Here is an 11,069-nt window from a genome sequence, read left to right as displayed (position 1 = left end):
TCAAAAGCAAGGCTGTCACTTTGAAGACTAAGGTGTACCTGACCTAAGCTATGGTATTTTCAATCTCCTCATATGCATGGGAAAGCTGGATAATGAAAAAGGAAGATCAAAGAAGAACTGATGCCTTTGAATTATGGTGTTGGCAAAGAATAATGAATATACAATGGAGTTCCAGGAGAATGAACAAATCTGTCTTGGAAGAAGTAAAGCCATAATGCTCCTGATGAGCGAGGGTGGCAAGACTTTGTGTCATATACTTTGGACATGTTATCAGGAGGGACCAGTCTCTGGAGAAGGACATTATGCTTAGTAAAGTAGAGCATCAGTGAAAAAGAAAAAGGCCCTCAATGAGATGGACTGACACAGTGGCTGCAACAATGGGCAATGATTGTGAGGATGGTGCAGAACTGGGCAGTATTTCGTTCTGTTGTACGTAGGGTCGCTGTGGGTCAGAGCTGACAAGATGGCACCTAGCAACAATAACAATATAGGATTAAAGTGACAACAACAACTCAAAAGATTAGATATGAACTTTAGTGGGCAGAGAGTTTATGTTACTGAGGAGGAACAACTCAGAAAAGGAGGGTGAGAATGGTTACACAACTCAAAGAATGGAATCAATGTCGCTGAATTTTACATGCAGAAATGGCTGAATTGTCAGTTTTGGTCCCTGCTGAAAGATACTAGTGCCTATGAAGGTACCTAGACAGTAAGGACCAGATTGAATGAGAAGTCCCCAGATATGCAAACGGCTAATGCTCTCTGCTGCTAACCAAAAGGTTGGAAGTTCGAGTCTACCCAGAGGCGTCTATAAAGAAAGGTCTGACAATCTACTTCCAAAAGAGCCAACCACTGAAAATCTCATGGGAACATCTAGGTCAACTGGCATAACATAGTTCATAAAGAAAATGTTCTACATTCTACTTTGGTGGGCGGTGTCTGGAGTCTTAAAAGCCTGTGAGTGGCCATTTAGGATACTTCACTGGTCTTATCCCCTCGGGAGCAAGGAAGAGTGAAGAAAACTAAAGATACAAGGGAAAGATTAGTCCAAAGGACTAATGGACCACATCTACCACGGCCTCCACCACACTGAGTCCAGTACAACCAGATGGTGCCTGGCTACCACCACCAACTGCTCTGACAGGGATCACAATAGACGGTCCCAGACATTGCTGGAGAAACATGTAGAACAAAATTCTGTCTCAAAAAGAAAGACCAGACTTGCTGGCCTGACTGACTGCAGAAACCCTGAGAATATGGCCCCAGAACATCCTTTTAGCTCAGTAATGAAGTTACTCCTGAGATTCACCCTTCGGCCAAAGATTGGACAGGCCCATAAAACAAAATGAGACTAAAGGGGCAGAACAGCCCAGGAGCAAGGACTAGAAGGCAGGAGGGGGCAGAAAAGCTGGTAATAGGGAATCCAAGGTTGAGAAGGGAGAGTGGTGACATGTCGTGGGGTTGTTAACCAATGTCATAAAACAATATGTGTACTTACTGTTTAATGAGAAACTAGTTTGTTCCGTAAACCTTCATCTAAAGTACAATAAAAAAAAAAAAAAAAAGAAAGAAAATCTCATGTACTCTGACACATATGGGGTTGCCAGGAGTTGGAATCGACTTTGACAGCAACTGGTTTAGATTGAATGAATGGATGTTGAATGATGATTGAAAGACAGTTCCCCCCTCCCCCCCTTTTTAAATTGTGCTTTATGTGAAGGTTTACAGAGCAAATTAGTTTCTCAGTAAACAAAACACATATTATTTTGTGTCATTGGTTGCCAACTCTGCAACGTGTCAACACTTTCCCCTTCTAGACCCTGGATTCCCCATTTACATTTTTCTAGCTTTCCTGTCCCCTCCTGCCTTCTCATTCTTGCCCCTGGGCTGGTGTGTCCATTTAGTCTCAAATACATGGTTTAGCTATGTGCATTATTGTTTTATAGGCCTGACTAATCTTTGGCTGAAGGGTGAACCTCAGGAGTGACTTGAGTACTAAGTTAAAAATGGTATCTTACATGGCCGCTTACAAGCTTTCAGAGCCCAGACGCTACTCACCAAAGCAGGATGTAGAACATTTTCCTTATAAACTGTTACGTCAGCTGAGCTAGATGTCCCCCGAGACCATGGTCCCCAGCCCAGTAACCCAGTCCCCAAGAGAGTTTGGATGTGTCTATAAAGTTTTACGTCTTTGCCTTGGTCAAACTGCACTGGCTTCCCCAGTATTGTGTACTGGAAAGGCAGTTTCCTTTTATCCTCCTCCTTTTCCGGTTATGATTCACTCCAATAAGGCTGGGTTCTCAGTGAATGTTGTGTAGTTATTTTTATCTTATCCCAAGACAGTAATCACGAGGAACTTCCTCTAATGATATTCTGGCTTTTGAAATTTGTTGACCCTGACCAGGGTATATGCAGGCAAAGTGTGAATTGATCTCTGGTAATATCTTAAGTGCTTAGAGACATGGCCATCTTTTAGACTGAGCATAATATAGTCATTATCAAGAGGATCTTATTAAGTCATCTTGTACTATTTACCCACACTAGTCCCAACACACATACACACATCGAAGAACCCAAGTTACACCAAGTTATTACAGACTGAGCATCATTTAGGTTTGGTAACTGGGATTCCACACTGTGTTCTGTACTTAAGAACTCAGAAAGAAGCACCTCTTGCCCAGGGGGCTGAATCAACACTGAATTTGATGAACTCTTGATGACTGCCTGTCTTACTGAATCACTGACAAGAGTTTTCAAGCTGGAAGGGATCTTAGAGATCATCTGGTTTAACCCCACACATTTGATGGATGAGGAGGCTGAGATCCAGAGACATGTCACTTGCCCAAAGTCATACAGCTCATTAGTTGCTAATTAACAGTGCCAGTTAGTGCCCTAGCTTCCAGTCACCAGCATTTTCTGTTTACCTTATTACCGGCTATAGAATCTGCCTTATGCTGGGTCTGAATTATTTAATGTAGGAATGGCATGTCATTCTCTGTTCCTGATGCCAAAAGAAGGACTTCAACGAGAGTTATGGTCCCTTAAAAATCAACCTGTTCAGGTTACAAATGAGGTTAGAAATGCATTAGTCTCAGCTTGAAAGAACAGATAGTGATTTTTTTCCTTTTTTTTGCTCTTCAACTGAAAGCATTAGCCTCCATTAAGGTTTTTCTTGAAACTGATTTCTTTTTCCAGACTTAGAAATTCACAAAGGAAAAAAACCTAAAACACTTATGTCTTAACCAGTAGATTAACCAGTAAGCAAGGTATGAGCCACTTACACTAACTGAGCTACACAGGGGCTTACTTATGTTTATTTACTAATCCGTAGTGGACAATTTCACCTGTTTTTCACATCGACAATGGGGTGAAACCCATGTGAAATTGTCTACTATGGATTAGTGAGTATGCGTAAGCAAGCCCGTGTATACCTTGCTTATTGGGTAATCTTGCTGTGGTTAACCAAGCTGAGTTATTCATTACCCCCTGAATACGCTTTATATATTTGGGATATCTTCTGCCCCCTAATAAATACCTCGGTCCTGGTTGATATGGCTTTCAGACCCAGTTAAATTTTATCTCCTCCCTAAATGTTCTTTGACCATCCCCCTTCCCTGAAATAATATCTTCTTCTGAACTCTTTAGCATTTGTTAAAAAATTTAATACTTAAATGTTCATTTATTGTGTATTAGGAAAATATATTGTTAGCATATTAGAGTCATGATTTCACAATTTTTTTTACTAAAGGTAATTTAATTGAAGGTTGCATCATTTGTTATTGTTGTAAAACAAACAGCCCCAAAACTTAAAAGCTTAAAACAATATTTAGCTTATGAAGCTACAGGTTGGTAATTTAGGCTGGGTTCAGTGAGTAGGTCTTTTGGTTTCAGCTGAGCTCCCCAGGAGTCTGCAGTCAGCTGCAGGTTAGCTAAGCGGCTCTCCTTCGGGGGTTGGCTGACTGTCATCTGGGATTCCTTCCTTCTCCTCCAGCAGGCTTACAGCCTTTTTCTATGGCAGAGACAGGGTCCAAGAGATACAGCAGAAGAACGCAAGGCCCCATGAGGCTGCTCAGAACTGGCACACCCTCACTTCTCCTGCTCTCTGTTGGCTCAAGCAAGTCACAAGGCTGGTCCCTCCCTCTAAGTGAGGACAAAGTCATATTTCGAGGGGCACAGATGTGAGATGGGGTGAGGAGATGGGAACATGTTACAATTGATCTACCACAAAAGTTGATTGAAAAGAAAAATACAGGCATAGGAGAATACATAAAAACTGTGGCATTGTTACCTAAATGGCTGAAAACAGATCTGTACAATCTTTTTACTGCCTTGTAATAACTCTGGTGTGACCATCCAGTAACACTGGTCTTGGGGTACAGTGGAGCAAGGCAGTTTCCTATATCTTGACCTCTACTACCTGGATTTCTAGAGCTCTGTTGTTGTTGTGTGCCTTTGAGCCAATTCCAGCTCACAGAAATCCTATATAACAGACCAGAACTGCCCCATAGGGCTTCCTAGGCTATAATCTTTTGCCAGGTCTTTTCTCTTGCAGAGCTGCTGGGTGAGTTCAATCCACCAACCTTCTGGTTGGCAGCTGAGTGGTTAACCATTGAGCCTGCAGGGCTCTCATTCTAGAGCTCCAGTCCCATCCAAAGCACTCCTTCAACTCTCAGAGCTAGTGTGTGTGTGTGTGTGTGTGTGTGTGTGTATGTGTGGGTGGGGCGGGGGGAGTATATGCGAGGACATAGGAAGATACCAAAGAGCATCTCAAAAAATGTTGCCTTCCTCAATGGCCTTCAGGCAGCTGGTGTCATGAGGTGGAAACTGGATCACTCTGAATGTGTCTAGACACTGGGTGTTGCTATCCTGTCACTGCTCTGCTAGTTTGGGGCAGGCGTTTGACACATTGATGCAGCTATTCTGACTTAGCCATTGTTACACAGCCACTTTGCAGCCAGGGATATTTTACTAGGCTTAAATGACAACAATTAAATTTTTAACTTAAGAAAAAATTAGTAATTAAGAATGGACACTTTCACCCTATTCCTGGACCCTGCCCCAGAGTTGAGGCAAGGGGTACAGGTGAACCAAGCGATGTTAAGAGATTGACAATGAGCTGGGAGGCTAACTTGGGCTTCAAGATGAAATACTAAAATTAAATATGAATGCGTTAGGAATACGTTTCCTATTAACTCATGATTCCGTAAGCAACTCCTTATATAACTGGAAAAGTGCAGACAGATCCACTCTTGCCGAGCGAGACAGCATGATCAAGTTGAACTTAAAAAATAAGGAATGAAAGATAAGGAGGAAGGAAGGAATGAAAGAAAAAAAAGGAAGAAAGGAAGGGAAGAAGGGAGGGAGGGAGGAAAGAAAGAAAACGGGAGTACATCTTTAATAAATAGTAAATGTTCTTTCTGCCTAGCTCCTTCTCCCACTCACACACACACACGCACAACACACACACACACGTATCTGTGAGTAGCTTCTGCAATAAATGATTCCTCTATTTTCTCCACCAAACGCTCTTCCAACCCAACCATTGTGACTGGTCTCCTTCTCTCTCCTTCCCTTTCTGCCTCAGCCCTTTATTGTGAAGAATAATTACACATGCCTGGCTTTAGTCTTCTTTCCACCGTACCCATTTCTCAGATGTTGCAGAGTGAAGAAGAGTCTGGAAGCTGGTCCAGCAAGGAAGAATCCTTTTTTGAAGAGGAAGCGGGAGAGTCTGTGAAAACACAGACATTAATATTTTGTCATTTACTGTACTTTAACAATTTTTTACTGTTACATTTTTAACATAAAGCAAGTGGCAAACTGTTTTATTAATATAAGACAGTACCTTCCTGTAGTCATTAAATGAACACTGAACTAATACTAAAAATATCCATTTGACTGGGCACTGAATTATTAGCCCCCTTAGTGCACCCACATGTATCTGAAAAAGGTCTTGAGAAGAAGTGCTTTTGTGATCAAAGGCAATAGGGTGTTGGTGAAAGAGAATATGTTTGAGTAGCTTGGAATTCAAAATGAAAAGATGATGAGAGAGGATGTAATGAAAATCAATAAAATCATTAAAGGAATGGAAAGTACATGGTTGAGTATAGTCTTCTAATCCCAGGATATTTGAATGAAAGAGGTGTGTTTAGAACCAAAGAGGAGGTATAATTCCACATAATTTCAAAGTTTAGTTTGTGTTATATAATGTTTTAGCCTGACGAAAAAGGGTTTAAAAGGAACTCCTGAGTTTCCATGATCATATACTAGTAGTACTTCCTACGACCATGCGTGTGTCAGTTTGTCATACTGTGGTGGTTTGTGTATTGCTGTGATGCTGAAAGCTATGCCACTGGTATTTCACATACCAGCAGAGTCACCCATGGTGGACAGTTTCCAGACTAAGACAGACTAAGAAGAAGGACCTGGCAGTCTACTTCTGAAAAAATTGGCCGGTGAAAACCTTAGGAATAGCCACAGGACATTGTCTGATACAGTGCCAGAAGATGAGCCCCTCAGGTTGGAAGGCACTCAAAATACCACTGAGGAAGAGCTGCCTCCTCAAAGTAGAGTCAATCTTAATGATGCGGATGGAGTCAAGCTTTTGAGATCTTCTTTTGCTGATGTGGCACGATTCAAAATGAGAAGAAACAGCTGCGAACATCCATTGGTGATTGGAACGTGGAATGTATGAGTATGAATCCAGGAATTTTGGAAGTTATCAAAAATGAAACAGAATGCATAAAGATTGATAACCTAGGCATTAGTAGCTAGTATTGGCCATTTTTGAATGGGACAATCAAATGGTCTACTAAGCCAGTAATGACAAATTGAAGAGGAACGGCATCGCATCCGTTGTTAAAAGAACATTTTAAGATCTATCCTGAAGTACAATGCTGTCAGTGATAGGATAATATCCACATGCCTACAAGGAAAGACCAGTTAATATGACTATTATTCAAATTTATGCACCAACCACTAAGGCCAAAGATGAGGAAATTGAAGACTTTTACCAACTTCTGCAGTCTGAAACTGATCAAACATGCAATCAAGATGCATTGATAATTACTGGTAATTGAATGCGAAAGTTGGAAACAAAGAAAGATTAGTAGTTGGAAAATATGTCCTTGGTGAAAAAAAGAGAGATTGTAAGACCAACGATTTATTCACTGGAAATACCTTTTATCAGCAACATAAACAGCGACTATACACGTGGACCTTGCCAGATGGAATACACGGGAATCAAATCGACTACATCTGTGGAAAGTGGATGTAGAAGCTCAATATCATCAGTCAGAACAAGGCCAGGAACAGACTGTGGAACAGACCATCAATTGCTCATATGCAAGTTCAAGTTGAAGCTGAAGAAAATTAGAGCAAGTCTATGAGGACCAAAATACCACCTTAAGTATATGCCACTTGAATTTGAAGTAAAAGGGAAGAACACGATCAGCAATTCTCAAGCTGAAAGAATGGAAGAAAATAATCAAGACTCAAGTTGCAATACTGAAGGATTCTATAGGGAAAATACTGAATGACGCAGGAAGTAACAAAAGAAGATGGAAGGAATACACAGAGTAATTGTACAAAAAAAAAAAAACTGGTCAACGTTCAACCATTTCAGGAGGTAGCATATGATCAAGAATAAATGGTACTGAAGGAAGAAGTCCAAGCTGCACTGAAGGCACTGACAAAAAACAAGGTGCCAGGAATTGACAGAGTACCTACTAAGATGTTTCAACAAACGGATACAGCCCTGGAGGTGCTCACTCGTCTATGCCAAGATACTTTGAAGACAGCTACCTGGCCAACCGACTGGAAGAGATCGATATTTTTGCCCATTTCAAAGAAAGGGGATCCAACCGAATGCAGAAATTATCAAACAATATCATTAATATTACACACAAGTAAAATTTTGCTGAAGATCATTCAAAAGCGGCTACAGCAGTACATCGATAGGGAACTACCAGGAAGTCAAACTGGATTCAGAAGAGGATGTGGAATAAGGGATATCATTCCTGATGTCAGGTGGATCTTGGCTGAAAGCAGAGAATACCAGAAGGATGCTTACCTGTGTTTTATTGACTGCACAAAGACATTTGACTGTGTGGATCATAACAAATTATGGATAACACTGCAAAGAATGAGAATTCCAGAACACTTAATTGTGCTCATGAGGAATCCATACAGAGACCAAGAGGCAGTCTTTCCAACAGGACAAGGGAATACTGAGTGGTTTAAAATGAGAAAAGGTGTGCATCAGGGTTGTATCCTTTCATTATACTTATTTATCTGTATACTGAGCAAATAATCCGAGAAACCAGACTATGTGAAGAAGAACGTGATATCAAAATTGGACGAAGACTCATTAACAATCTGCAATATGCAGATGACACAACCTTGCTTGCAGAAACTGAAGAGGACTTGAAGCACTTACTGATGAATATTGAAGATTATAAAGCGTTCAGTATGGATTACACCTCAAGATAAAACAAAAATCCTCACAACCAGACCAATAAGCAGCATCATGATAAAAGGAGGAAAGATTGAAGTTGTCAAGGATTTCATTTTACTTGGATCCACAATGAACACCCATGGAAGCAGCAGTCAAAAAATCAAATGATGTGTTACATTGGGCAAATCTGCTTCCAAAGACCTCTTTAAAGTGTTAAAAAGCAAGGATGTCAGTTTGAGGACTAAGGTCCACCTGATATTTGTCATGGTATTCTTAATCGCCTCATATGCATGTGAAAGCTGGAGAATGAATAAGGAAGACCAAACAAGAATTGATGCCTTTTAATTATGGTGTTGGCAAAGAATATTGAATATACCATAGACGGTCAGGAGAACAAACAAATCTGTCTTGGAAGTACAGCCAGGATGTTCCTTAGAAGTGAGGATGGTGAGACTCCATCTTGGGTACTTTGGACATGTTATCAGGAGGGACTAGTCCCTGGAGAAGGACATTATGCTTGGTAAAGTAGAGGGTCATCAGAAATGAGGAGGGCCCTCAATGAGATGGATTGACACAGTGGAGCAACAATGGGCTAAAGTATAACAACGACTGTGAGGATGGTGCAGGACTGGGCAGAGTTTCGTTCTGTTATACATAGCGTTGCTATAAGTCAGAACTGACTCTACCGCACCTAACCACAACAACAGTACTTGATATGCCCTCCCAAAGCTTCCCAATAAAATGCCTAAGAAAATGCAACAAAAAGACAGCAACAGAAAATAAAGAATTGTTCTCTTTGGGCAAGAGAACTAAAGATATATTCTCCTCTTCTTCTTTATTCTCCTTGGTACTTTTCAATTTTTTTTTTTTTTTTTGCAGGAACATGTACTTCTTATATTACCAGAACCATTACCAGGTACCACATACTGGATTATAAGTCTGGCCCTTGGGGAAAATTAAAATATTTTTAATATTCAGAAATAAGTAACCTTACTTCCTCTGCATTGTGAGAAAGGAGATTTTTAGAACGCTTGTTGTTGTTGTTAGGTGCCATCTAGTCAATTCCGACTCACAGCAACCCTATGTACCACAGAACGAAACACTGCCCAGTCCTGCACCATCCTTACAGTTGTTGCTATGCTCGAGCCCATTGTGGAAGCCACTGTGTCAATCCATCTCATTGAGGGTCTTCCTCTTTTCTGCTGATCTTGTACTTTGCCAAGCATGATGTCCTTCTTCAGTGACTGATCCCTCCTGACAACATGTCCAAAGTATGTAAGACACAGTCTCGCCATCCTTGTTTCTAAGGAGTATTCTGGTTGTACTTTTTCCAAGGCAGATTTGTTCATTCTTTTGGCAGTCCATGGTATATTCAATATTCTTCGCCAACACTATAATTCAAAGGCATCAATTCTTCAGTCTTCCTTATTCATTGTCCAGCTTTCACATGCATATGATATGATTGAAAATACCACAGCTTGGGTCAGGCACACCTTAGTCTTCAAGGTGACATCTTTGCTTTTCAACACTTTAAAGGGGTCCTTTGCAACAGATTTGCCCAACGCAACGCGTCTTTTAATTTCTTTACTGCTGCTTCCATGGGTGTTGATTGTGGATCCAAGTAAAATGAAATCCTTCACAACTTCAATCTTTTCTCCATTTATCATGATGTTGCTCATTGGTCCAGTTGTGAAGATTTTTGTTTTCTTTATGTTGCGGTGTAATCCACACTGAAGGCTGTGGTCTTTGGTCTTCATTAGTAAGTGCTTCAAGTCCTCTTCACTTTCAGCAAGCAAGGTTGTGCCATCTGCATAACGCAGGTTGTTAATGAGTCTTCCTCCAGTCCTGATGCCCTGTTCTTCTTCATATAGTCCAGCTTGTCAGATTTTGCTCAGCATACAGATTGAATAGGTATGTGAAAGGATACAACCCTGATGCACACCTTTCCTGACTTTAAACCATTCAGTATCCCCTTGTTCTGTCCGAACAACTGCCTCTTGATCTATGTATAGGTTCCTCATAAGCACAATTAAGTGTTCTGAAATTCCCATTCTTTGCAATGCTATCCATAATTTGTTATAATTCACACAGTCAAATGCCTTTGCATAGTCAATAAAACACAGGTAAATATCCTTCTGGTATTCTCTGGTTTCAGCCAGGATCTATCTGACGTCAGCAATGATATCCCTGTTTCCACAGCCTCTTCTGAATCCAGCCAGAATTTCTGGCAGTTCCCTGTCAATATACTGCTGTAGCCACTTTTGAATGATCTTCAGCAAAATAATGCTTGTGTCTGATATTAACGATATTGTTCAATTATTTCCGCATTTGGTTGGATCACCTTTCTTGGGAATAGGCATAAATATGGATCTCTTCCTGTCAGTTGGCCAGGTAACTGTCTTTCAGGTTTCTTGGCACAGACGAGTGAGCACTTCCAGAGCTGCATCCGTTTGTTGAAACATCTGACTTGATATTCTGTCAATTCCCGGAGCCTTGTTTTTCACCAATGCCTTCAGTGCATCTTGGACTTCTTCCTTCAGTACCATTGGTTCTTGATCATATGCTACCTCTTGAAATGGTTGAACATTGACTAATTCTTTTTGGTATAATGACTCTG

At 40.8% G+C, this 11,069-nt stretch overlaps 1 long non-coding RNA gene across 1 annotated transcript in view; it reads right to left on the bottom strand.

Annotated features, from left to right (window-relative positions):
• Positions 1 to 1,870: 1,870 nt before the first annotated feature.
• LOC126083287 (uncharacterized) overlaps positions 1,871 to 11,069 on the bottom strand; it is a 133,883-nt gene continuing 124,684 nt past the window's right edge. The window contains exon 3 of the long non-coding RNA XR_007518773.1: positions 1,871 to 5,728. This is a non-coding gene — a long non-coding RNA (uncharacterized LOC126083287). The remainder of the gene's footprint in view (positions 5,729 to 11,069) is intronic.

The sequence above is a fragment of the Elephas maximus genome, chromosome 9 (genome assembly GCF_024166365.1).
Source record: "Elephas maximus indicus isolate mEleMax1 chromosome 9, mEleMax1 primary haplotype, whole genome shotgun sequence".
Lineage (NCBI taxonomy): Eukaryota > Metazoa > Chordata > Mammalia > Proboscidea > Elephantidae > Elephas > Elephas maximus.
This window is presented reverse-complemented; position numbering and strand designations above follow the sequence as displayed.